At 42.9% G+C, this 27,764-nt stretch overlaps 1 long non-coding RNA gene across 1 annotated transcript; it reads left to right on the top strand.

Moving 5' to 3' along the window:
* Nucleotides 1-10,224: 10,224 nt before the first annotated feature.
* Nucleotides 10,225-26,568, top strand: LOC125353097. The gene is made up of 2 exons (XR_007211263.1): nt 10,225-10,733; nt 26,331-26,568. It is a non-coding gene; the product is annotated as an uncharacterized LOC125353097 (long non-coding RNA).
* Nucleotides 26,569-27,764: the final 1,196 nt, after the last annotated feature.

Below are 27,764 nucleotides of genomic sequence, written 5' to 3' on the forward strand. Positions count from 1 at the left end.
TTTGCCAGTCCTGGGCCTTGGACTCAGGGCCTGAGCACTGTCCCTGGTTTCTTTTTGCTCAAGGCTAGCACTCTGCCACTTGAGCCACAGTGCCACTTCTGGCCATTTTCTATATACGTGGTGCTGGGGAATCAAACCCAGGGCTTCATGTATATGAGGCAAGCGCTCTTGCTACTAGGCCATATTCCCAGCCCCTCATTATAAATTCTTGATCTCAGGTATTTTGTAGTAGCAGCACATAACAGACTAAGATGGTAAATATAATGCAAATCACATTCCCCATCATTATGAGTTTTGAATTCACATTATGAAAACAGTATGGTCGGGTGCCAGTGGCTCATGCTTGTAATCCTAGCTACTTAGGAGCCTAGTGTCTGAGGATCACAATTTGAAGCCAGCCTGAGCAGGAAAGTCTGTGAGAGCCTTGTCTTCAATTAATCACCAGAAAACTGGAAGTGGAACTGTGGCTCAAAGTAGTAGAGTGCTAACCTTGAGTGAAAAAGTTCAGGGACAGTGCCAGGCTCTGAGTTCAAGCTGCACAACTGACAATAAACAAAACAAAACAAAACAACAACAACAACAAAAACCCAATGTGAACAAGGAGCTGTATTTATAGTTACTATCATTTCTACGAATTAACCAGAAAAATAAAGTGAACCTGAAGTTGATCAAGGGGTCCCACATTACAGTTAGATAGGAGAGAGAAGTTCTAGGATGCTTTCACACAGAAGAATGACTACAGATAACAATAACATACTGTACATTTCAGAAAGCTAGAAGAAAAGACCTTGATTTTTTTTAACCATATGCCAATGATAAGTGTTTGAGGATATTTATATGCTTAACCTGATTTGAACATTACATAATATACACATGCTTTGAAATCTCAGATAGTATCCTGTAAATATATGTCATTTTAATGTGTTAACTAAAGAATCAAAATTCACAAACAATGAAATAAACAAGCAAAAAACTAAACAGAACCCCCAAACAAAACCACACGCGTCTGCCCTTTCTAATGTGGAATCTTTGTTTCTAACAGGAGTTCCTGAAAGAACAGGGGGCAGGGGAGTGCAATGGTGAAGGCACTGGGTAATGTGACTCCAGACTCTTAAAGCTGTGTGTGTCCGCCAAAGGAGGGGAGGTACTTGTCATTTGTGAGAACTGAATGCTTGCCACAGCATGTCCCTTTCATTTGGAATGCTCCCAAAGGGAGGTATGACACACTAAAGGCCAGGTGTACTAAATATTTAGTACTTTATAGAAAAGTGAATAATGAGATGAAGGGTAGAAAAGAGTGGGTGTATGGGGGAGGGAAGAAGGGACAGATAGACAGGCAGACATGAAAGCAGGTAGACAGAGACAGAGACAGAGACAGGCACTAAGAGTAAAGGAACAAAACTGATAAAACAATTTTCTTCTAACACTGGATAGAAGAATTCCAGAATAGGGCTGGGGATGTGGCTTAGTGGTAAAGTGCTTGCCTATCATGCATGAAGCCCTGGGTTCAATTCCTCAATACCACATACACAGAAAAGGCTAGAAGTGGAGCTGTGACTCAAGTGGTGGAGTGCTAGCCTTGGGCAAAAGAAGCTCAGGGACGGTGCCCAGGTCCTGAGTTCAATCCCCAGGACTGGGGGAAAAAAGAATTCCAGAATAGCTTTAAGAACTTTCTATCTTATGATACAGTAGAATAGAGTAGAATCAGAAAGCCCACTCAGAGATGAAAGTAGATTTTCTGTGTATGACTCAGTCATCATAAAACATGCAAGAAAAAAGTTTACTTTTCATCAAAGCTAAAAGGTGAAGTGTTGGCTTGTGGTGGCATGAAATATCTCACAAGGAAGGTATCTTTCTCCTGACAAGTTTTGAAAATGCTATAGCCTTCCTTCCACAGGCTTCCCAGCTTATCAGTTGCTATGGGAACCATTAATCTCTTTGCTGAAGTTTGCAGTGATTTGAGAGGAAGAATGTTCACTTGGACACATTTTGCCCCACTCCCTTCTTCCCACACATGACTCTGCCCTCCTGGCCAGAATGCCTCCTGCTGTGGGGTCACAGGTGCTGCACATTCTGGGGATCCCACAAAGGAAGCTAAGTTGTTGGGATTGTGGTGGGAAAAACATCAGGCCGAGAACTGGAGCAAGTCTGAGGCAAGTTGGTGTCAACGTTGGCACGGCCTGGCTCACCTGTTGTGTGATTAAGCCATGGGGCTGCCGCTTGCTCTCTTTGGGAGGAAGCCAGGCAGCATTTGTTCTAGGGAGAAAGGAGGCTCTGTGTGCTCTGAGACAGCATCAATAGAAACAGGCAAACAGATGCCCGGAGAAGAAAAGAAGGAAAAAGTGGGCGATGCGTTACTAGCCAGCTGTGTTGAAAGATGTCTTAGTTAAGGATGGTTTGGTGATAAGACACAAAACCTTGCTTAGCTTAAGTAAAGTGGGATATTTTTTGTACACAGTCAGGGGACACTCAGGACCAAGGAAGGAAGCAGAGGCTGATGCTGTGGGAACTAGAAAATGGGTCCTGTAGCTTCTTCCGCTCTGATCTCTGCTCTCCCATCTTGATCAAGACTCTCTCTCTCGTTCTCTCTCTCTGCAGATTGTGTCCTTGTAAGGTCTCATTCCCATCACATGGGCCTGTATGAGGATTTTTAGTTGCCATGGCAACTAGAAGGCTCCACTCAATAGTTTTATGATATGCTCCAGTAAGGTGGCTAATACTTTCCAGCAGCTCTCTCACAAGGTGATCTATAAGAAATTCTTAAGGCAAATGTCCCCCATGGATCTGATCAGTTGGAGCTGGAGGATGAGTTTCTCTCTCTGGCTGAGCTGGTGAGGGCAGGTTCTTTGAGGAAAGGGGTAGGGTTGGGAATAGAAGTGGTTGATGGAAGGAGAAACAGACCTATGTAGGGTGAACATTTGGCACTGACACTGACAAGCCAAAATTGGCCAGCATGGATGCAGTACATAAACAGTAGAATAGATTGTTCTGTCAGCATGGGCTGATTTGTGGTGCTGTGATGCACACAGGGTTCTGGAAAGGGCAGTATTCAGACTTGGCTATGAATTCCAGAAAGGACAGGTAGGTGGTGTAGCTAGCCAAGGCCTCAAGGGCTGCCAATATATAATGAGGTTGATTAATTACAAGTCATATTGAGATCAGAACAAAGCTGGTAGCTCAGGAGAGATAGTCCTTGGAAAGATGAAATGGAGAATGGTTAGATGGGTGAGAACTCATTGTGGCCAAGCCATAGGATACAGAAATACTTTAAGTGTCATTCACTTGGATGACAAGGAGAGTGGACCAGTACTCACTTTCAAAGAGAAGGCCAGCCCCGCTCAACATTGCCATGGATGGTGGTAAGGGAGAAAATGCAGGGGGATGAAAGAAGGATCTGTTAAGGAGACTAAGAGGGCTGAAGAAAGAGGTGTGAAAGAGGGCTGGCATCATGAAAAGTAGGGGAAGTCATCAGTGTACTGTGCAAAGATAAGGAGGGAGAGCACAGCTGAGGAGGTGGGCACAGGAGGGGTGGGTGTGAGGTTTGGGTACCAGTACAGGGATAACAGTAAAGACATCCCATGGCATGTAAAGGATGCAGATAACAATGTCACTGAAGCACTGGATGGAGCCAGAGCAGTCATGTTAGAGGCAGAGAGGAGGTGGCAAAGCTTGGTCAATGTCCTCATAGGAATTGACTGAGGAAGCAGAATAAAAAGGAACACACACATAGAGAAACAGACACAGACACATGAACACACACACACATACACACTTGTTTTGTGTGAGGTAAGTCTTGGGACTCTGGGACAAAGGAATCTTACATGTCATGTCAGAGGGACCCCTTTGCCAAGTTGCTCTGTGCCTGCTCAAACAGGAAAGTTTGGCATTCTTGGTGGGGGGAGGTGTCTTGAATGTGATTGGCCCTTGAGACCTATTATGGTCAGGACCTGCATCATAGCTATTTTGGAAGACAACCTGCTTCTGATTTGCTTTTTGTTTATGCTAAAATATGAATGTTTCAATTCTCTCCTGCTCTGACTCATTCTGAGGCTTAAGTTTTGATCTTGCTTGGAGCTTTCTACAACAGAGGGACGTGTGTAAGAGCTTTGAGTAAAATCCTTGGGAAATGAAATGGAAGGTCAACAACTGACCTGGGCAGAAGTTTTGGAGGGGGTAGCATGCTAGGGTAATCGCTGGTTAAGGAAAAGGTGTGTGTGTCCTTAGAGTATGTGTGTGTGTCCTTGGTGTATGTGTGTCTTCAGTGTGTGTGTGTGTGTCCTCTAGGTGTGTGTGTGTGTCCTTGGAGTATGTGTCTTCGATGTGTGTATGTGTGTCCTCTGGCTGTGTGTGTCCTTGGGGTGTATGTGTGTGTCTTCGGGGGTGTGTGTGTCTTTGGGGTGTGTGTGTGTGTGTGTGTGTGTGTGTGTGTGTCTTTGAGGTGTGTGTGTGTCTTCAGGGTATGTGAGTCCTCCCTCACTGCTGTACCGGAGCATAGCTGAGCCTTGTTCTCCGAGTTCACTGTGTGGGGTTACCGCCTAAGCAGTGCCAGGCAAAGCACATAGCAGCACATGGACCTCCTAATATCATCTGATCTATCAGATGTGACTTGGGTCAGTTGTGAGGGAGGAAGGGCCATTTCTTCTGTTCCTTCCAGGGCTCAGACCACTGCCTCACACCCTACCATACCCAGCCAACACTTGGAAAATGAAGCAATCAATCAGGGAGTCTAAAGACAGCATTAAGAAAACTTATTATTGTGTTCATAAAAACAATACAGAAAAAACAAGCTGGGCATGGTGGTGGAGGCCGCTAATCTTAGCATGCAGGAGAGTGAGGCGGATGAATCTTGAATTTCAGGTCAGCTTGGGCTACGTAGACTGTGTCTTAATAAAATTCAAGCCAAGCCAGGTGCTGGTGGCTCATGCCTGTAATCCTAGCTTCTCAGGCGGTTGAGATCTGAGGATCATGGTTCAGAGCCAGCCCAACTAGGAAAAGTCCATGAGACTCTTATCTCCAGTTAACTACCAGAAAACTGGAAGTGGCAGTGTTGCTCAAAGTGGTAGACCGCTAGCCTTGAGCTAAAGAGCTCAGGGACAGCATCCAGGCACAGAGTTTAAGCTCCATGACCTATCAAACAAGACAAAACAAAACAAAAACAAGCAAACAAAAACCCAAGCCCAACAAAATAAACCAAACAAAACCCAAGGAAAAAAATAAACAAACAAAATTCTCAAAACACAAAATAAAAAAGCTGAGGACTGGGAATGTGGTAGAGTGCTTGGCTAGCATGCATGAAGCCCTGGGTTCGATTCTTCAGTACCACATACACAGAAAAAGCTGGAATTGTTCAAGCCTTGAAACTGGTGGTGAGTGAAAGACAAGTACTAGAAAATCACAGAACTATAGATGACTTAAAATCTTTCAAATCACATAGTCTCAAAGCAATACTAATCAATATTGTAATGATATGCTACTATCCAACCATTCTATGTGCAATTAGTGTTGGTGTGATTGCTATGAGATATTCTCTCATTTTTCAGGCAGGAGTGTGAATAGTTATAACTAGAAAAAGTATATCTTAGAAGTCATAAAATAATCATATCAACTGACTCTTTAACATTGGTGTTGGTATTATTATGACTCTTACTTTGCTTGTGTCAGTGCTTGAAGTCAAGTCCTTGTACTCCCTCAGCTTGCTGGCTCAGTTGAAGCATGCCTCTGGTCCAGATTTTTGTTGTTTAATTGGAGACTCTTTTGCCCAGGCTTGCTTTGAATCTTCACCCTCCTTTGAATCTCAGCCTCCTAAATAGGTAGGATTACAGGTGTGACCTACCAGGGGCAAGGTGGATTCTGGAACATTCCATTAATTTATGACTAAGTCTTGGACCAAGTATAATTCATCATACTGAATGTTCTAATACAATTGTGCATTTATGATGAGTGTATTTTTTTTGAGGAGAAAGTATTGGTGGTAGAAATCATGAGGTCTTAAGAAAATCTTCTATTTTCTCCTCCAAATAAGGTCAATCTAGAGATGTTTCTTGACTTCACAGTAGGAGATGAGTTTTTGTTTTATTTTATTGATGCATTATATATTTTCTTGACAGCAACCATAAAAACCCAAAGACTAATGATCAATTTTAACACTAGCCTGCCCAGAGTTGAGAGCCATAACCCTAACCATACCATCTTTTACAATATTTATCATATTTTCTTTGTATGACCGAAGTGTATGCCATGAGATTGCTTAGCTCCAATACTCTAGTGACTATATATATATCTTTTTTTTTTTTTTTTTTGCCAGTCCTGGGCCTTGGACTCAGGGCCTGAGCACTGTCCCTGGTTTCTTTTTGCTCAAGGCTAGCACTCTGCCACTTGAGCCACAGTGCCACTTCTGGCCATTTTCTATATATGTGGTGCTGGGAAACCGAACCCTGGGCTTCGTGTATACTAGGCAAGCACTCTTGCCACTAGGCCATATTCCCAACCCTCTAGTGAGCATTTAGCTAGCCCTTAAAATACAATCATATTTATTATTGATAATCATTATATTGCCAAATTCAGTTACACTGTCATATTTTCAGGGCTGGTGCTTGGGTATAAGCCTATGACCCTGGCTTAGCATTCTTGTACTTCAGTTTAACACTCAGGAATTGTGTTGTATGCCGTACAAAAACAGTAGGACCTACAGTGCATGTAAGAACAATATAGAAGTTAAAAAAATTTAAACTCAGGACTTAATGCAAAATATAAACGAATCCTGGTTATCTAAATAACCAGTCTGTGTATGTATTTGCTAACACGTATGGAATTCTTTTGTGTTTTGGTTGTTAGATGGACAGGGAGGAATGCTTTGTAGTCCTGCTGTTGTTAATAAACCTCTGAGTTACAAATGTCTCACACCTGTCAGCCATGAATGGCCCTTTCTTGAATGCCTGTGGTATCATTTTGCCTTAGTGTCTAGCTTAGGTCCTCCTTCCAAGGTGAAGATGTCTCCATCCCTATTTTCTCCAATAGCCATGTCATTCTTCCCCCCGCCCCTAACCCCCGTGTATGTGTTGGTACTGGGGCTTGAACTTAGGGCCTGGGTGCTGTCTCTTAGCTTCTTCGCTCAAGGCTGGTACTCTACAACTTGAGCCCCAGCTTCACTTCTGGCTTTTTAGTGGTTAATTGGACATAAGAATTTCATGAACTTTTCTGCCAGGCCTGGCTTTGAACCATGGTCCTCAGATTTCAGCCTCCTGAATAGCTAGGAATACAGGTGTGAGTTACCAGCTCCAGTAGCCACTTCTGCACAAGCAAATATGGATCATGGTTTGAACATCCTTGCCAGTGGCTGTGATGCAGGTGACAGTGAGGAGGAGCTGGTGGCAACCCCACATCAGAGACCACAAGGTGGGCCACATCTATCTCTCACCACTGCCAGGCTCCTGCCTGCTGGAGAGCTGCAAGTGGGCTCCTTCCCAGGGAGCACCTTGTGTCTGTTTAGACCCAGAAAACATGGAGCTCATTGTAAGCAGGGCATACATGAACCCTGGAAAGGCATGCCCCTCTTCATCTCTCATGCTCACCGCTCCTTCCCAGCTCTCCTCTGACACAACACAAACCACAGTCTGTCCTTGCTGCTCCCAGGGAGATCCCTGCAACATCCAGTTGGCGGAAGCTCGGTGGCATCCTCTCAAGTCTTACTCTCTTTTCTCAGTGTGGTAGGAAGAGCCCTTGAAGGGGAGTTCAAATACTAGCATTGAAAAGTTTTCTCAGTGTTCATTCTTTGTTGCTTTATTCTTTTTTCCCAAGCACATGATTACTTTTCATCATCTGAGAGCCTTTCTCATTTTTCCATGGTGTGTGGGGTATATTACTAATTTTATTTTATTTTTTGTTAATCATGGGGCTTGAACTCAGATCCTGAGCTTTTTTTTTTTTTTTTTTCCTCCTCGAGGCTAGTACTCTATCACTTTGAGCCACAGTTCCACTTCTGGTTTTCTACTGATTAATTGATAATGAATTTCATGGACTTTTCTGCCTGGACTGGCTTTGAACCACAATCTTCAGATCTTAGCCTCTTGAGTAACTAGGATTATAGGTGTGAGCCTTTGGTGCCTGGCTTGTTGATTTTATTTGTAGCTTGGTTCATTTCCTCCTTCTCTGTCTAACTCTGAGCTGATGGAGGACCATCAGCCTCTTATATTTGCCAGCTCTGTGTTTCCACATTCAATCAGCTATGAATTGAAAACAAGAGTTGTTCCGAAAAACATGTTTACTAACAGGGATAGATAGACCTTCATGTCATTACTCTCTCAATAATGCAGCATATCATTTTGTAAGTGAAGTAATCTAATAATTTAATATATAAAGGAAGGCATGCATAGATTATATACAAATACTGCTCAATTTTACATGGACCGGAATATGCACAGTTTTTGCTATTTGAGGAAATCCTCTGACCCAAGGATGAGGCTGCCTACCAGTCTCTCAACAGTAGTAGTTTAGGCTGGAATCTCATGTACTTGGTCCCTAAGATCCCTCCATCCAAATTCTCCCTCTTCCCTCTTCCTCACCACTTCCTATCTCTCCTTCACGTTCTCCCTCTCCCTCCTCCCTCATCACTTCCTATCCTTTCTTCATGTCTAATTCATGTGAGAGTTCCCTGAACTCTGCTCAAAGCCAAGGTTTATCTCAACCATGCTATGCTACAATGCTATAATGTTACATTTCTTTGCATATGTGCTTATCTTTTTTACCACATTATGGGGCCTAATCAATTTAACTCCTGTTCTTGCATCTGGCATTCAGTAGGTGCTTAATAATAGTTGACTATGAGTTTTGCAGGGGCAGTGATTCTGACTTTCTTCCTTTTTATTGGAGAAATCAAATTGGTGCCTGCCACATAGAAGAAGCCCAATAAATACTGAAAGTGGTGAAGTGAGACAAAAAACAGTCTGAACCAAGCAAGCATGCCGGTGTCCATAGTATAAGCTAGGAGATCTAGTAGTAGAAGGATGGGTACTGCCTATTTTAGGGGTGAAGAGTCTGATGAAGAGGGTATCCAGTGGACCTTATTCTTGAATTGTGGTTGTTGTTCCTTATTTTTCTCTGGATACTTCCAGAAGTCTTGTTGGGGGCCAGGCTGATGAACTCAGGGGATGCCACAAGATTCCCATTTCAAGGAAATCTTAGCATCTTGGGAGTACCAAGAGGTCTTGGCAGTTAGTGCATCACACTGGTGATTCTGAATATAGACAAATAGTGGGCAACCCCCTGCACCTCAGCCCTCTTTCCCAGAGGGCTGGGTCTCCTTTACTACATGACTCCCACAGCTCTGGCTGTTTCTGCTCCATTGGAGATCAAAATGGGCCCCTGCTCAGTGCAGCTCCCTACAGCACAGCAGGACCTTTACAAAAGGCTTCATTAAACAGTGTGGGTCAGGCTCATTTTCTAGACCATGCTCACTTAGTAACAGTGACTTCAGCTGGGGCATGCCAGGCATTTTGCTGGGGGCTAGCACCAAGTGAGGGTGAAGGACACATGGTTCTTGGTCTCAGGAGGCTCCTAGGCCAGAAGGCAAGGCTAGCAGGTACTCAAGTTGACCTATGCCTGTCAAACACCCAGGAGATCCATGCTGTGTTCTGGTGATGGGACAACAGGAGCCCAAAACAAGGATCAGGGCAGAGGGATGGAGATGTGATTTGGCCCCTGGACCAAAGAGACAGAGAGAAACTGAGGTGAGTCAGCCAGAGAAAGCAGTTCAGGAAGGAGGAGAGGCTGTGTAGAGTTCACTGCTCTACCCACATGGCAAGGTGAAACTTTGGGCTCAGGTAGCTTACCTCCTGTTCCATTGCATCCTGGCTCATTCCCCTCCTGTCCCCTGAAGTGTTTAACCCTCTCTCCCTTTTTGAACACACACACACACACACACACACACACACACACACACACACACACACACACATACACACACTTGCCTCTACTTCAGCTTTCAGAATATCTGATCCCAGTGCAGATTCACCTCTCTTCTCTCAATGTGAGTGACTTTCAGGGCAGTTGCTCTCCCCACCCCTTCCACTGAAACAGTGGCAAACTAAGACAAGGCATAGAAAACATGAAGTTAAAGAAACAGAAGGAAGGCAGAGAGTCAAACTATTTTGTTGTGATCATTGTGCTGCTAACTAGAATGTATACCTGCATTCTATTTGGGGACAGGTGAAGGTGATACAGAAAGTGAAGTCTAAATGTTCCAAACTGCCAACACTGATTGCCTTAACTCACTGTTTCAGGAGTCAGGCAGAAGAAGGGTTAAATTGCAATAGTGTAAGAACATAGCAGAGCAAAAGTCACTGTGTTATTTCTTGGACTGGTTTCTGCCTAACCAGTTACCGTTTCTCAAGCCCTCTGAAAGCATGCCAAAAGCTACCTGCAGAGGCAGTGGCCGGCCAGCAGCCAGCACGGGCTGTTCCAGTCTCCGGGCACAATGCCAAGCAGCTTTTACAGTTATCTTTTCAATTGGCATCTCATTTGCTTTTATTTTAAGCAGGGTCTTTTGGTGGAAAGTACACTGAACTTAAGACTCTGAGTACCTGGGTGCTCATCCAGAGACTACAGCAGGCTAACTCACCTTCTGGAGCTCTCAGCTGCCATTGAGGGGCAAGTGGAGGTTATTATATCAGGGCTCTTTAGTGGTGTTGCTTAGGTCCACAGTTCAAGACCAGGAGTTGGAAAACAACAGTCCAGAGGTAGGCCAGTGTGTCCTATTGTGTGGCTATTGTCTCATCCTCTCTCCTTCCCTCCCTCTCTTCCTTCTGTCCTTCCCACCACCCCTTCCTCCTCCTTTTCCTTCTTTGGGTTTGAACTTAGGGCCTCATGATTGCTGAGCTGGTGCTTTACTGCTGAGCCACATTTCTTTTCTTTTTTTTTTTTTTTTGCCAGTCCTGGGGCTTCAACTCAGGGCCTGAGCACTGTCCCTGGCTTCTTTTTGCTCAAGGCTAGCACTTTACCTCTTGAGCCACAGTGCCCCTTCTGGCATTTTTCTATATCTGTGGTGCTGAGGAATCAAAGCACGAGTCCTGGTTTTCATTGGTTATTTTTAGGATAGGGTTTTGCTTCCTGCCTAGGCGTACACCTGGGTTATGATCTGCCTAGTTTAGGCTTCCAACCAGCTACGGGTTTAGAAAGGGTCTTGTGCACTGTTTTGTCTATGCTGGTCTCGAGCTCTTATCCTCTTGTTCTTGGCCTCCCTTCCTCCCTTCTCCCCTCTCCCCTTCTTCTTTTTGTTGATTGTGGGACGTAAACTCAGGGCATGGGTGCTTGTCCCAGAGCTCTCTTGATCAAGGCTAGTTAATTACCACTTTGAGCCACACCTCCACTTCTAGTTTTTTGGTGGTCAATTGGAGATAAGAGTCTCACAGACGTTCCTGCCCAGGCTGGCTTTGAACATCTGTCCTCAGATCTCAGCCTCCTGAGTAGTTAGGATTACAGGTGTGAGCCACTGTCACCCAGCTTGTCTGTATTTTTTAATGCACATAAACATGCACACATGCACTCCATGCTGCTGCTAGCTTTCACTTTTGCATGTAGTGTTTGGCATACTTTCAGAGGGCATGAGAAACAATCATTTGTTGGACAGAATGAACACAGATCCTTGTTCTGCCACTTAAACCATTATCTTCCATCTTTTTGCTTTTAGTTTCTTTTCCAGGCAGGGTCTCACACTTTTGCCTGGGCCAGCCTCACTCTGCAATGTTCCTACCTCTGTTTCTCAAGTGGCTGGCACCCAGACGTATGCTATGCCTGGCTTTTGAACTAGAGACTGGCTAACTTTTGCCTGAGTTGTTTTCAGATCGTAGTACTCCTATCTGCCTCCTGACAAGCTGGAATTGCAGTATGCACCATCATACCCACTCCCCAAATAATGTTACGTGTCATGAGAATAATCAGACTTTAAAGTTCTCAATATGTAACATGAAGCTTTCTTGTTACACCCACATAAATCATATTGTCTCTGGCTACTTTTACGTCTTCAAATTTCAGTGTCCACCAACAAAACTTTATTATTCCCCTTCCATGTGTTCATTTGTATATTGTCTCTGGCTATTGTCCCATTTAGTGGAAGAGTGGAGGGGTTGCACTGTACCAGCTCTATACAGCTCAGACGCTGGCTCATTACTTGGTCCTTTGGAGAAAAAGTTGGTTAATACCTGATGGCCACTGTACAACATGTCTTCATCTTCACCTTCCTCCTCCTCCTCCATCTCCTTTTCCTATTCTTCACTTCTCATGTTCCTGTCCTCCTCCTATCTTCCTCCTTCTCCTTTCTCGTTGTCTTCTTCTTCTTTCTTTTCTTCTTTTTTTGTGCCAGTTCTGGGGCTTGCATTCAGGGCCTATGTGCTGTCCCCAAGCCTTTTTTTTTTTTTTTTTTTTTTTTTGGCTCAAGATTAGCCCTCTACCACTTGAGCCACAGCTCCACTTCCAGATTTTTTTTTTTTTTTTTGGTGGTTAATTGTAGATGCAAGTCTCACGGACTTTCTTGCCTGTGCTGGCTTTGAACTGTGATTCTCAGATTCAGCCTCCTAAAAGCTAGGATTATAGTTGTGAGGCACTGATCCCAGTTATTACACATTTCTAGTTCCTGTATTTGTGAAAACATCAACACCTCATTGGCTTACTGTAACAATGAAAGAAAATGTTAGATAGGAAAGCATTTATTTTGGAGTTGGGAGTTGAATGCAGGGCCTATGCCTGTGATGTACATGCTGTACATCCCTAGCTCTACAAAAGCACTTTGAGAAATCTATATAGCTATTCATTATTCAATTAATATTGAGAAAGGATATCAAGCTCATAAATACTCAATCATTAAGTATTTCTGGATAGAAAGAGCACAAATCCTCACTAATAATTTGTAGAAAAAGTGGGGGAGACAATGGAAAGGGTTATACTGATTAAGATGCATTGTACTTATAAATTGACATGTTGAATGGAACCCTTTTGTTCAACTACTAAAAGATAAAAAGATGAAAATAAAAATGAGTTATAGAAAATTAAGATTTTTTTTTATTCAGTAGGGTGTGTGTGTGTGTGTGTGTGTGTGTGTGTGTGTGTGTGTGTGTGTGTGTTCTGGTCCTGGGGCTTGAACTCAGGGCCTGGGTGCTATCCCTGACCTTTTTTTTTTTTTTTTTTTGCCATTCCTACGGCTTGGACTCAGGGCCTGGGCACTGTCCCTGGCTTCTTTTTGCTCAAGGTTAGTACTCTGCCACTTGGGCCACAGCGCCACTTCTGGCCATTTTCTGTATATGTGGTGCTGGGGAATTGAACCCAGGGCTTCATGTTTATGAGACAAGCACCGTTGCCACGAGGCCATATTCCCAGCCCCTTGACCTTTTTTGCTTAAGACTAGGGCTTGAGTCATAGCTCCACTTCTGGCTTTTTGGTGGTTAGTTGTAAATAAGAATCTCATGAATTTTTTTGCCCAGGCTAGCTTCAAAACATGGGCCTCAGATCTCAGCCTTCTGTGTAGCTAGGAGTGCAGGCATGAGCCACCAGTGCCTGGCCTACACTTTGGTATTTTCGTTCTAGGAAGTTTTCAGTTCAACCTTGTCTGTTTGTTTCTTTGTTACATAAAGATGATTCTCTTTGTCCATGTAAGTGACCAGATGCTGGTTCAGCTGTCAGAGCTGGCCCAGTGGGCACAGTCTGATTGAGAACTGTGAATAAATTCTCCACAGAGTTTGACCCTCTCCCTCTCCTGAGGCATTGGACTTTAGGAGGTAAAGCAATGAGTCCTCTTGATAATGAAGTTCCTCCTGGTATCAGCTGGGACACTGTGCAGCCCCTGAATTCTGATGCACGGCGAAGAACAGAGAACTTAGCATGTGGACCTGTGCGAAGAACAAAGAACTTAGCATGTGGACCTGTGGACACTGACAGAGAGGCTCAGAGAAAGGGCAATGCGATTGGACACCAAGATGTTCCAGTGAACCTCAGTCCTTATTATAATGGGTGGAGAATCAGAAAACAAAATCAAGTCTATCTCCCTCCCTTCTGCTTCTTCCTTCCTCTCCTTCCTCTCTTCCTCCCTCCCTCTCTCCCTCTCTCGGTTCCTTTCCCTCTCTCTCTCCCTCCCTCCTTCCCTCCCTCCCTCCTTCCCTCCCTTCCTCCTTTTCTTCTTTCCTTCCCTCCTGCCTTCTTTTCTTCCTCCATGCCTTACCCCTCCCTCCCTTTTCTCTCATCTTCATTCTGTTCCTTCTTTCCTTTTCTTCTTTTCCTCTTTTTTCATTTTTGTGGTGCTGGTGTGGCACATGCTAAGCAAGCACCCTGCCTCTGAGCTATGTCCCAGATCCTGACTGGTGATATTTCCTGATGGTAACTGGAAGTTGAATAATAAGCCCTGGATCAAGTGGTGAACTTTGACTGGCTAGCTCAGTTTTTTGTGGGCATGGAGATGCCTAGGGAGATTTACTTCCACCTTTAAGTCTTTGTATAACACCTTACATGTTCAGTAGTCAATGAATTATTATTATTTTATTTTTAAACAATCACATTTAGTAAAAGGATGAAGAACATACTGGTCAGAAATGGTCAATAAACAATGACAACAAATCTCTTTCCTCCTCATAACAAACACTGGAACTCCTCTTCATTTTGGTAAAGACCACCATGCAGGTGGCTTGTGACCCTGATGTTAGATGAAGTTTGTGGTCTCTGAGGGGATTTTTTTTTTATTTTTTTTTCTGGCACTGAGGCTTGAATGTAGAGCCTTGTGCTTTTGCTTGGCTTTTTTTTTAACTTAAAACTGGCAATCTACCATTTGAGCAACACCTCTACCTGCTTTTTGGTGGTTAATTGGAGATAAGGGTCTCATGGACTTTTCTACCTGGGCTTGAACCTTGATCCTCAGATCTTAGTCTTCTGAGTAGCTAGGGTTACAAACATGAGCCATCAGTTCCCAGCTAGATGACTTTTTACAACAAAAACTTATTGCTGATGGTTCTGAAGGCTGGTTGAGGCCCACCTTAGGGACGTGGACGGCCCCATCTCATGCCAGCCTCACTTGTTAGAAGGAGCAAAAGGAGCAGTCTCCCTTAGAAGGGCACTAATCCCATTCGTGAGGGCTCCATCCTCATAATCAAAGGCTGCATCTCCCAATACCATCATTTTGGCATTTAGGATTTCAATATGTGTTTTTTTGTTTGTTGGTTTGTTTTTGTGGTGGTTGTGGGCTCAGTCTGGGCACTGTCTGTGAGCTTTTTTGCTCAAGGCTGGTGTTCTATCAGTTTGAGCCACAGCTCCACTTCTGGTTTTTAGTTAGTTAATTACAGATACGGACTTTCTTGCTTGGGCTGGCTTGGAACTGTGAATCTCAGATTGCAACCTTGTGACTAGCAAGGATTACAGGTATGAGCCACCACCGCTCAGCTCAATATGTGAATGTTTTGGGAGATACCAGTATTCAGTACCTAGTATTTGCCCTGCTCTTCCTCTCTCTAAATCCACATTGTGGAAACAGCTTTGTGTATCTGCAGGAATCATCTCTGTCAGAGTTTCCTTTTAGTTTTTACTCTTCTGATTTTGTCTCATTAGCTGGCAGAGGGTGGTGGTGATATTGGAATGCTAAAAAGATGGTATTTGGTCAAAGCCAAGGGAATTTATGCATTCTCTGTGACCTGGCCAGCAAGTCAGAGGGATGATATAGCTGTATGATGGCAGTCATGGGCCAAGCTGTGATGTGTGAGAGAAAGGGATCTTAGGCAAAGGAGAGGTACCCCACTTATCATCCTAAGGGAGGGGAAGGAAGCAGGGAGCCAAAGGTCATGTAGTAGTGGTTGACACTCTCACATCTCCATATGGAAGCTTTGGGTTGTGGAGTGTGTGTGTGTGTGTGTGTGTGTGTGTGTGTGTGTGTGTGTGTGTGTGTTCTCCAGCTCTCTTGACAGGTTGAGCTTAATGTGGTGTGTTGGTCACACATGTGTCATTGTGGATCCCTTCATTCTAGGTGTGGGATTGGAAGAAGTTTAAAGGAATGTGTAGTTTTAGATTACTCATTCATGTTAAGAATATAAATCTATCTACTGGGTGCCAGTGGCTCATACTTGTCATCCTAGCTACTCAGGAGGCTGAGATCTAAGGATCAAGATTTGAAACCAGCCTAAGCATGAGCCTAAGTCCATGAGATTCATATCTCCAATTAACTAGTTAAAAGCCAGAAAAGGAGGTGTGGCTCAAGTGGTAGAACATTAGCCTTAAGCAAAAGAGCCAAGCTAGAGTGTGAGGCTCCGAGTTCAAGATCCAGTACACACACATGCAAAGTTTAATCCACTTTCTGGATGTGTGACAGAGAAAGTCTAAAGGCTAATCACACGGCAGGAAATCAGCCCTCTGTGCTGCTCAAGGTTCTTGGGGTAGTGGCATCGTCTAATGAGAGACTGGATTTTAATTGTCCTTCTGGGATAATGCAGGCCGGAGATGCGTATCTGGAAGTTGACAAAGGGCTTGCTATAGCTAAAAGGCACTGCAGTTATAGGCCAGAGGGCAAGCTGTCTGGAGGATGGAGGTCATGTTCACTGCCCTTGGCTTGGTTGTGAGCCTTAGTGTGAGTGCCTTACTTCCCTCCCCATGCCCTTGATGTTGCACCATCATCCAGGCCATCATGCTTGACATTTCAAATGGCTTTGAGCTACATGTGAAGGAAAAGCTCCAGTGTGAATTCCTTGTAAAGCAAAATGTTGACTGAGGGCTGTGTGGTTGTGTTGTTGTTGTGTTTTAAGAATATTATTATTATTATTTTTATCAGCTGGATAAGGCTGAAGAATGGCCAGGGGAACAGAACACAGAACAGAGTTGCCAAAGATTTACTCTTGAATTTAATCCCATCTGTCTGAGTTTGGAGCTTGGCATGAGTCCTTTTCTGTCTGACTTTGGTCAAGTTACTTCACTACTCTGTGCTACTTTCCTCACATTTAAAATGGGAACAATAATGATGATAACTTCTTCAAGTTGTGGAAATGATTATGAAAATTAAAGACCCTGACTAAAGTGCTTTGAATGGCTTTTAATGTTGTAAGTATTCTCAACAAGTCCTTTTTCTAAAGAACAAAAGAGGATGGGATGGGAAGGGAAAGGTGGCAGTGGAGGTGAGCTTAATTCCATTTACTTAATCTTTTGTAACATGTCCCAGGTGTCTGGTATGGTGTGAAGAAAGGAGGTTCCCTAAGTAAGATATAGTTCCTGCTCCACAGGCTTAATGGTTTAATGGGCTATACAAAATTAACCAAAATGTTTCAATATACTGAGCTATGTAGTCATCCCCTGTAGCCATGCTGGAAAATGTTCCACCCCAACTCCAGTGAGTGCTGGAAAATGTGGGCAGCACTGAAGCTTCTATGTGCACCATTTTCCTGTCCTTGCACATCTATAAAAAAATTCAATGTATAAATTAGGCACAGGAAGAGACTGACCATAATAATAAGAAAACAGAAACATTATAAAAAATAAACAGAAAAATATGTAATAAATAGAAAGATATACTGTAGGGAAAATTAGGTGAATGTGGTCATAGGTTTTCAAAATATCTTCTGATGCTCTTCTTGGTCTTCTCATGTTGATGTGAGGTGACACTTAAAGGAGCCACCTTATGACTTGCGTTTGCTGCTCTGGGCAATTATTAAGTAAAATCAGAGATACTTGAACACAGGCACTCTGATAACTGAGAAAGCCACCAAGTGACCAACAGGAGGGAAGTATATACAATATGAACATGCCAGACAAAGAACTGAGAGGGTATGAAATTTCTGCAAAGAACTGAGAGGGTATGAAATTTCATCACTCTCTTCAGAAGGGCTTAAAGTTTATAACTTAGATATGTTGAGTCCTAGAATTCCATTTATAAGTTTGGACTATGGTTGGCTCCAGGTGCTGTACACCACAGAAGGCAAAACTGGACGAGAGGAGATTCTGTGTTAGAGGCATTGGAGGATGGCCATGCTAACGTGCTGGGGAAGGTTTTGGTGGGGAGGGTGTCCAAAGGTGAGGCAGATGTGAGCAGGTGATGCAGGTGGGGAGGGAAGAATGAAAAGGCAACAAAGGACAGAAGAAATCAGGCTGCTCATGGGCAGGAGACATGCAGCTGGTGCAGAAGATGGCTGCATAGACTAGTTCATGCCAGGCTGTTTGGAGACTGGATTTGTCAAGCTGGGAATTTGAACTTCACCCTAGCAGCAAAGATCAGAGGCAAGATGTGCTCAAATTCTGTCTCTGAAAACTTTTCTGACTTCACAACAATTGGAAAAGCCTAGAATGGGGCTTGAGGAGCCATTTTAGGAGGCACCCTCATGGTGGGGGTCCAGTGTTCTTTTCAGTTCCTCATGATGAGCTGGAGACTAAGAAAGACTTCAGGACACTGTATATAGAAATGTGCAGGGTTTTGCAGCTGAGGGCTGCTCAGGTGAAACTCCATGCAGGGGTCTTGTCCATGGAAGGTAGGAATCGTTCATCTTGCTGCAGTGTGTTTGTACTTATCACTCAGAACACAGGCCTGCTCCAAAATGTTTCTGCTCACAAGATGCCCACAAATCATCATCAGATCCTCACAGCCAGCCGGAGGCTGCACTGGAAGTCATAGCTGTTCTCATATTTCTCCGTCCTGTCAGGATTTCTCCTGCAGTACATACACTCCTAATTAAGGACCTTGATCTTCCAAACCTTTTCTCTTCTACTTTTCCAGAAGTTTCTAATTGTGCCTTTAGTTCTTTTGAGTATCCCCCCCCCCCCAGCCAAGGGTAGGACAAGATTTGTTTAAATTTTTTAAAATTGTTATTATAAGGGTGATGTGCAGAGGGGTTACAGTTATATGAGTCAGGTAGAGAATACATACCTTTTTGGACAATGTCACCCCTTTCCTCACTGTCTCTGTTTTTCGCTCCAGTCTCCACCCACAAATTCATTTTCTTTTTTCTTTTTAAATTTACTTTTATTGTCAAGGTGATGTACAGAGGGTTTACAGTTACATAGTTAAGCAGTGAGTACATTTCTAGTCATAGTTGTTACACACTCCCTCATTTTTCTCTAACCTTCCCTCCCTCCCAGCCTGCTAATTGTGCAGTTCCCTTCCAACTTATTGTCTTCTGAGTATCGCTACTGCATTGGTTCGCCCTTTATTCTTTGTCTTGCCCTTCTGGTGTTCCTTTTCCCTTCCCTAGTTCAGATAAACATATATACAATGCCCAGTGTACCAGAATCAAATACAGTAACAAGAGGGGATAAGCCATAGGAAATTCACATAGTACATTAAAGATAACAACAACAATAAAATCCTCTTGTTATCCAGCACCCATTTATGCTAAAAGCCCTGGAAAAGCTGGGATTCCAGGGAACACTCCTGAATGTAATAAAGGCAGTTTATGACAAACCAACAGCAAGCATAATTCTAAATGCTGAAAAACTAAAGCCATTTCCTTTAAAATCAGGAGCAAGACAGGGATGTCCGCTCTCTCCCCTTCTCTTCAACATAGTACTAGAATTCCTAGCCAGAGCAATTAGGCAAAAAGAAAATATAAAGGGGATCCAAATAGGAAAAGATGAAGTTAAACTTTCTCTCTTTGCAGACAACATGATCCTATACCTAAAGAACCTCATAGACTCTACTCCCAAGCTACTAGAGCTGATCCAAAACTTTGGCACAGTTGCAGGATATAAAATAAACCCTCAAAAATCAACGGCCTTTCTATATGCTAATGACCCGAAAGCTGAGGCTGAAATCAGGAAAGCAACTCCTTTTGCAATAGCCTCAAAAAACATAAAATGCCTAGGAATAATCTTTTTTTTTGGGGGGGGGGGCCAGTCCTGGGGCTTGGACTCAGGGTCTGAGTACTGTTCCTGGCTTCTTCTTGCTCAAGGCTAGCACTCTGCCACTTGAGCCACAGCGCCACTTCTGGCCATTTTCTGTATATATGGTGCTGGGGAATTGAACCCAGGGCCACATGTATAAGAGGCAAGCAGTCTTGCCACTAGGCCATATCCCCAGCCCCCCTAGGAATAATCTTAACCAAAGAAGTGAAAGACCTCTATGATGAGAACTTTAAAAACATGAAAAATGAAATTAAGGCAGAACTAAGGAAATGGAAAAACCTCCCATGCTCCTGGATTGGGAGGATTAATATCATCAAAATGGCAATATTGCCAAAGGCTATCTACAAATTCAATGCAATACCCATTAATATCCCAACACCATTTTTTAATGAAATAGAGGAAGCAATCCAGAAATTCATATGGAACAATAAAAGACCCAGAATAGCAAAAACAATCCTAAGCAGAAAGAACAGTGCTGGAGGAATTACAATACCAAACTTAAAACTGTATTATAAAGCTATAATAATAAAAACAGCTGGGTATTGGCACCGGAACAGGCCTGAAGACCAATGGAACAGAATTGAAGATCCAGAAATGAACCAACAGAACTATGCCTACTTAATCTTTGATAAAGGAGCTGAAAAAATAGTCTGGAAGAGAGATAGCCTCTTTAACAAATGGTGCTGGCAAAACTGGGTCAACACATGCAACAAACTAAAACTAGATCCTTATATATCACCCTGCACCCAAATCGATTCCAAATGGATCAAAGACCTTGGAATCAAAACATATACCCTGAAAACACTAAAGGAAGGAGTAGGAGAAACACTTGGGCTCCTTGGCACAGGACGGTACTTCCTTAACAAAGACCCAGAAATGCCACAAATCAAAGAAAGGATGGACAAATGGGACTGCATTAAACTACATAGCTTCTGCACGGCAAAGGACATAGCTCACAAGATAAACAGAAAGCCCACAGATTGGGAAAAGATCTTTACCAGCCATTCAATGGACAAAGGCCTCATATCTAAAATATATGCAGAACTAAAAAAAATTACCTTCTTCCAAAACAAAACCATAAAGAACCAATAGCCCCCTCATCAAGTGGGCTAAAGACTTACAAAGAGACTTCTCTGATGAGGAAATGAGAATGGCCAAGAGACATATGAAAAAGTGCTCTACATCACTGGCCATAAAAGAAATGCAAATTAAAACAACATTGAGATTCCATCTCACCCCAGTAAGAATATCCTATATCAAGAAAAATAACAATAACAAATGTTGGAGGGGATGGCCAAAAGGGAACCCTACTTCATTGTTGGTAGGAATGTAAACTGGTTCAGCCACTCTGGAAAGCAGTATGGAGATTCCTCAGAAGGCTAAACATAGAGCTCCCCTATGACCCAGCAGCCCCACTTTTGGGCATCTACCCAAAAGACCACAAACAAGAACACACTAAAGCCACCAGCACAACCATGTTCATCGCATCACAATTTGTCATAGCTAGAATCTGGAACCAACCCAGATGCCCCTCAGTAGACAAATGGATCAGGAAAATGTGGTACATATACACAATGGAATTTTATGCCTCTATCAGAAATAATGACATTGCCCCATTCGTAAGGAAATGGAAGAACTTGGAAGCCAGACACAAAGAAACATGGACTCTAAGGTCTCCCTCATAGGGAATAATTAGCCCAGGTTTAGGCTAGTCACAGCAGAGGATCACAAGAGCCCAATAGCTATACCCTTATGAACACATAAGTGAAATGAACTCCATGTTATGGAAACGACTGTTATATCACTGTTGTAATTACTTTCAACATGTGATGTGAAACCGTAGTGTCTATTACTGATGACCCTCTTGTATCCCCTTCCTATGGTTGTACTTGCACTATCTCTGTATTTTATCTGAGTACATTGGAAACTGTGTATAGTGGTATTAGAACTAGGAAACTGAAAGGGAATACCAAAATCAAGAGACACGGGATAAAAAGCCAAACAACTACAAAAGCAATACTTGTAAAACTGTTTGGTGTAAATCAACTGAATAACTCATGGGGGAAAGGGAAAGGGGGAAAGGGAGGGGGGAATGAGGGAGGAGGTAACAAACAGTACAAGAAATGTATCCAATGCCTAACGTATGAAACTGTAACCTCTCTGTACACCAGACAATAAAAATTTTTTTTTAAAAAAATCCTCTTATTTCCATATCTTGGATTTCATTTTGCTTAGCCTCATCTTAGCTGTTGAGCTACTGTGGTCCTCTGCTAGGACTATCCTAGACATTTTTATGTTTATTTAGTAATTGTTTGGTTTTAGGGACATGGTGTAAAGTTAATGAACAAAATATATAGAAATACCATTTGAAAAGATGTTTGTTATTTTATAGACATGCTCTCTGCTTTTTAGGTTTTTTTCTCTTCCCCCCACCCCCAGCATCCACATATCAGGGAGACCATGCGCCTTTGTTCTCTGTGCTCTAGGCTTGTCTTGCTCAACATTATTTGTTCAAGATCTGTCCATTTCCTTGCGACTGCCATTATTTTATCATTTCCAATTTCTATGTAGAATTCCATTGTGTACAGGTACCACATTTCATCTGTAGTGGGGCATCTGGATTACACAAATTCGTTTTCAACATAGTATCCAGTGAGTACCAATGCTGCATTTGTTCACCCTTTGCCCCTCCATTTCTGTGCCTCTACTTACCCTCCCAAAGACAGATTAAACAAACAAACAAGATGAAAAGAAAACAAAAACAGCAACAAAGAAAATATCTGTAGTTTTTATTTTCTGGTGTGCATTTCAATAAATACTATTTTATATGATCGGGGTACATAGGCACTGAGCTTTAGTATTTGTCTCCTACGAATATTCTCCTTTGGTCTCACTGAGTGTGAATGCCTAGAGTCCTATATAATTCATCATGTCTGAGTGTATTTTAGATCTAGCTTCCACATATGAGAGAACACACCATTTATCTCTCTGAGCTTGGTTTACTTCACTTAACATGATTTGTTTTAGGTCCACCCATTACTCTGCAAATGACATAATATTATTCTTTCTAATGACTGTGTAAAATTCCATTGTGTATAGGCACCACATTTTTTTGGATCCACTTGTCTATTGTAAGGCATCTGGGCTGTTTCCATAACTTGGCTATTGTGAATAGTGCAACAATGAACATGGATATATGTGTCTTTACAGTATCCTGGCTTGTGATGTCTTGGTAGACCCCAGGAATGGTATAACTGGGTTGTAGAGAGGATCTATGTTTAGTTTTTTTTGTTTTAATTTATTTATTAATTGAACACATTTTTTTTGACAAGGTGTTGTGCAAAAAGGGTACAGTTACATAGTAGGGCAGTGTGTACATTTCTTGTGATATCTTCTACGTTTAGTTTTTGTAGGAACCTAGACTGCTGTCCAGAGTGGTTGACCTAGTTTACATTCCCACCAACACTGCAATAAGGTTCCTTTTCCCACACATCCCTGCCAGCATTTGTTGTTGGAGAACAAGATCTTAAAAAAAAACACATTTTAATCGGCCTTCAATTCATAAAAAACACAAGTGAGAGGGGGGAAAAGCCCTTGTCATTTTTTAGGATATATTACCCTCAGAGAAGCAAGACTAGATTTGGGGAGCAGGATAAGATGCAGCCTGATGCTTGGGTGCTGTGCTTTTCTGGCTTCTACCCAAAGCCAAAGCATATGAGTTTGTACTGCAGCATGTCCCACAAAGCTTCCAATGTTGGGAGTAAAATCCTTCAGTTCTTATATTGATCTATGTGGAGGTGGTGGTTTGGGAGGTAAGTATCATTAGATGAGTCAGGAGGCCCCATGGTAGTATTAGTAACTTCATAAAGAGAGATACCTGACCTGGCCAGCCTGCAGTATTTGGCTGTGTGATTCTCTCTTCAAGAGAGCCTCAAAGACTTAAAACAAAAAACAAAAAACAAAAAAAACAAAGGCTGAAATTTTGTTTATAGCCCTGCCCTTTACTTTTCTGAAGTTACTGTAGGGCTGGTATGATACAATACTTCAATGTACAGAAAAAGCCAAGGAATTATAAGACAATTTCTTGTCCTCTTCAACTTAATACGATAAGTAAAAAATCATTTAACTAATAATTCAAAAAAACATTCAGTTTGATGCTGGGCACTGGTGGCTCATGTGTGTAATCCTAGTTACTTAGGAGACTGAGATCTGAGGAACAGTTTGAAGCCAGTCAGAGCAAGACAGTCTGTGAGACTCTTATTTCCAATTAACCAGCAGAAAAGCTGGAAGTAGAGCTGTGGCTCAAGTGGCAGATTGTCAGTCTTAAATGGAAACAGCAAAAGGACTGTGCCCAAACCCTGCATTTAAGAACTAGTACACACATACACACATGCGAGCATGTACACACACAGACACACATGCATGCATGTGCACACACAGACACACATGCGCCACATGCGCGTGCGCGTGCACACACACACGGCTAATCCAGTTTGAGAATATTATCAACCCTGGGACTGGGTAACATCACAGACATCCAAGATTGTCACTCTGTTCTTGTAAAATAAATATTCTGCCAAGTAACTGATCATCCCTTCATTGACAATTGGGAAAGAGAAGGGAGATGAAGGAAACATGGGGTGGAGAGAATAGAACTTCCTACCATCGTATATCAAGAGTAAATTTTACTCCAGTGAAGATGCACTGAAAAACATAAAGACATCGCAACAAACAAAAAGCATTAGAGCAATGCAGAGGGCCTGGTATAGTACACCAGGGGCTGTCTGCTTGGGCAGTATTGACACTTGAGTCAGGTTCATTGTTTGTTTTTTTTTGTTTTTTTGGCCAGTCCTGGGGCTTGGACTCAGGGCCTGAGCACTGTCCTTGGCTTCTTTTTGCTCAAGGCTAGCACTCTGCCACTTGAGCCACAGCGCCACTTCTGGCCTTTTTCTGTATATGTGGTGCTGGGGAATTGAACCCAGGGCCTCATGTATACGAGGCAAGCACTCTTGCTACTAGGCCGTATCCCCAGCCCGAGTCATGTTCATTGTCATGAGAACTGTCCTGTATGCTGTAGGATGTTTACTAGCATCCACTCACCAAATGCCACTGCCAGCCATCCCCTATGTGGAGATGAGGAAGCATATCTCTAGACCCTAAATGACCCCAGAGTAGTGGGAAGCTAAGACATCCCCAGCCAAGAATCAAGGATGATTAAAGAACAGGCTAAATGAGTTCACATTTCAGCCCTGCCCATCCACTCTAGCTGTGGACTTGGTTAAATCTCTTGAACTGTTTCTTCAGCTGTAAAGACAGGGTGCTATGATTTAAATGTAGTTTTTGTTCCCCACTCTCAAAGGTTTAGGGTATAGAGAACTTGCTCCCCAAACTGGCAATATTAAAAATGGCATGTATCTCTAAGAGCGCTTTACGGAATGGCGGGACCCAATTTCTCTCTGTTTTCTGGTGTCACACATGGTCATTCACTTTTACCGCGCCCCCCCCCCCCCCACCGCAACTACTACCATCTACCATTCCCCATCTGCCAGGAAAGCCTCACCAGAAATAAGCCCGTTCAGGCACACAAGCCCTTCAACTTCCCAAACTGTGAGCTCGATAAACTTCTTTTCTTCATAGGTAGCCTGTGTCAGGTATCTTGGTAGACAGAAAGCTGACATATAGACACAGTGCCATAGAATCACTGTAGGATTTAATGCCAAATGGGTATTGCCCAGTACATTGTAAGTGTTCAATAAATATAAACTGTGGTGGAAGGGGGCCCACAATAGCATCCTCTCATTAAGGCAAAACTCTGACACCAATAAACTGGACCAACTAACTGAGAAGAATAAGGAAGGAGAAACATTTGACTCTGGGGAACAAAGTAGTGATGTACCTGACATCTGTGTCCAGCTAGAAGAAAAGCACCTCACACGTCGGCTTAACAAAGAAGTTCTAGAATTCTGATCAGACTTAATAGGAGCACTGGATTTAACCTTGGAAATCTGGGAAACAACAGGGGACAGTATAAACAGAAGGAAAACAGAACAGAGGGCCTTTGAGAAAGGCTATAAAGCTAAGACAAAATCCTCCTTTGCTGTGAAAAATGGACTGTCTAACTTAAACGTGCCACTTAAAAGTTCTTGAAAGGTTGAAACCAGTCATCCTTGTAGATTAAAACCATGGGTCTTTGCTGCAGATGGGGCAGGGGCTCCTCCTTGCCACACTGACGGATACAGCAATATCACTTCATTCTTAAAGATGTGGAATCAGGAGCTCCAGTCAGAGACAGGCTGGGCTGGGCATGTGTGATGGAGAAGGGCCGTGAAATAGAGTTAGGTGATTCAACTGCTACTGTTGTCTGATTGATTTTCTTATGGATGAATCAATCAAGCTAGATGTGAACTTTAAACTGATTGCAACCTGTTGGGTTATCAGTGAGTTCTCTGATTATTCAATTTTTGATCTGGTCTTATCTCCTCTTTCCCAAGATACATCTGAAAGGTTTCATGCCCATAGCTTCCATCATCCCTTCTTTTCTCCTGCCAGTTTTCCATGTCCTCAGAGATGTGCAGAGAGGGGAAAGTTTTCTATAGCACAAATGAGCAGCTTTGGGGACCTCTCCCTTGCCTCTGGCAAATTCCTTATGGTTTGGAAGAAAAATCCATCTCTATCAAGTTCTTTCAGGATCTATCTTTGATTGCCTTAATTATCTCAAAGCCATGTTTTTTTTTTTTAAAACACACTATTCATCTGTTTATTCATTTCCTATTTCATCTAATCCTCTTGTATTAAGTCCTAATTTTTCAGTATCAACTTGACTGTTATCAGGGTTATTTTTCATGCCAGAAGTTTCAGAAATGCCAATCTAGTACTGTTGGTGGCTCTAATATCTCTTTTTCCTGAGACATGATTATTAGTCAGAATCCTGATAGAAAGAAGGTAATTGGACAGAAAAGAATCTTTATGGAGCACTTTAGGTAGAATTAAGGCAAATTTATCAGGTGTGCTGAGGCAGCCAGGTCCCAAAACAGCCAGGAGTTGTTGCCATTTGTAGGCTGTTGGTAGCAGGATTCTCAGTCTGATAAGAACTGGATTGTGCTAGAGAATCCTCTAACATGAGCCAACCATATGGAACCAGTCACCCACAGATGTGGGGGACATGGAGGGAGTGGGAGAATACAAATGTCACTCCCTCCTCCATCTTGCCATTTCCTGATGGTGCCTCCAATTGGCCCATTTGGGAGCCTGAACTTCCTGGCCCCGACAAAGGTATAAAATGCCTATGGATCAAAATGGAGATTAGGTACCCCCTCGAGACACCAAGACCACGTCTTCTTCACTTCCAGTTGTGGATTACCCTAGGTTGTTCCTAGATGTGCAATTCTCAGTAGATTTCCATAGTGATAGTGCATGGGAATGCATGCCAGTACTCTTCTAACCATAATTTTGCATTTCAAAACACATGGCTTTTAAAAAATTTCCATTTTAGAGAATGTATCTTTCTTCTTATCTATTAGCCTGTGTCTGTGTATGGAGCTGATGGCTCTTGTTAGTAGATTTCCATCCTAGTGACAGAATACCTAAGAAAACCAACTTGAAAGAAAAAAAAAAGGTTTATTTTGGTTCACAGTTCCAGAGTTTCCTGTCTACCATCACTTGGTGCCATTGCTTCAGGCCTGTGGTGAGACAGAACATTATGGGGTGGAGGAGGGAAGCCATGGGAGCAAAACTGTACATCTTACCCCAACTAGGAAGCAAAGTGGGTGTGTGTGTAAATCCAAGGACACACACAAAGACACAAACATACAAATTAGGCTCCTCCAACACCTCTTCAACAGCATGACCAATGACCTAACTTCCTCTCATTAGGCTCCTTCTCCTTAAGCTTCTACCATCTCCTCATAGTGCTATAGACTGGAGAC

The sequence above is a fragment of the Perognathus longimembris genome, chromosome 6 (genome assembly GCF_023159225.1).
Source record: "Perognathus longimembris pacificus isolate PPM17 chromosome 6, ASM2315922v1, whole genome shotgun sequence".
In the NCBI taxonomy this organism is placed as follows: domain Eukaryota; kingdom Metazoa; phylum Chordata; class Mammalia; order Rodentia; family Heteromyidae; genus Perognathus; species Perognathus longimembris.